This window comes from Mastomys coucha, unplaced genomic scaffold (assembly GCF_008632895.1).
Source record: "Mastomys coucha isolate ucsf_1 unplaced genomic scaffold, UCSF_Mcou_1 pScaffold6, whole genome shotgun sequence".
In the NCBI taxonomy this organism is placed as follows: Eukaryota; Metazoa; Chordata; class Mammalia; order Rodentia; family Muridae; genus Mastomys; species Mastomys coucha.
In genome coordinates, this window is record NW_022196912.1 from 95,462,159 (window position 1) to 95,463,168 (window position 1,010).

Here is a 1,010-nt window from a genome sequence, read left to right on the forward strand (position 1 = left end):
TATTCTAGTAAAGTTGCTTTCTAGCTTTAAGGCACAAGGTGGCACTGTGAAATCAGTTTTGCTCATTGGTGGACTCCAGGCTCACATGTCCTCTATACCTCATGATTATCAAACAGCAGGTTGCTTGGTTTAAGTGCTCTAATGAAATTTGTGCCCTGAGATTAAACTGTTGGTCTAGAGCAGTGGTTCCCAACCTTCCTAATGCTGTGACCATATAATCCAGTTCCTCATGCTGTGGTGACCCCAACCATAAGATTCTTTCCACTGCTACTTCACAACTATAATTTTGCTACTGTTATAAATCATAATGTAAATGTTTGTGGAGATGGATTTTTACCAAAGGGGCTGTAACCCACAGGTCTAGAGTGAGATCTATGAGCTGCTAGTTTTACATAAATATTCTACAAGCAATTTTAGCAACTTTGTTTTTCTCCAATAATGGAAGGTGCCTGTGATTGCCTAAAGAGCCACTTGCATGACTAGTGCTGGCTCTGGTGGAGGCCAAAAGGGGACATCACATGCTCTGGAACTAGAGTTATCTATCCTCGTTTGTGGTATTTGTGAGCCACCTTGTGGGTATTAGAAACTGAACCCCGGTCCGCACCAAGAGCTACACATACTCCTTAGCACCCAGCATTTCTCCAGTCCCCTCCCACTTTTTGTGGATTTGGGGGAGTGGTGTTTGGTTTGGTTGTATTTGAGACAAGATTTATTTTTTATTCACTGGAATTGAATTTTATGTAGCTCAGACTGGCCTTGAACTTGTGATCTTCCTGCTTAATATTTGAATGTTGGTATTTTAGTGTTTGTATTGCTTCCCTTTAGCCCCTCCCTTAAAGATAGCTTTGAACTTACTGGGCAGGCAAATTCCAGGAGCTATGTGAACCTTTTTAAGACAGGATCTCAGCTTGATGTGCCAGGGTGAGGGGATATGTCGAAGTGGGGTGTTGGGAGCCGTGAATCTTGAGAGGCATTCGCCATGGCAAGATGGCGCCTACTTCCGCTGTTAA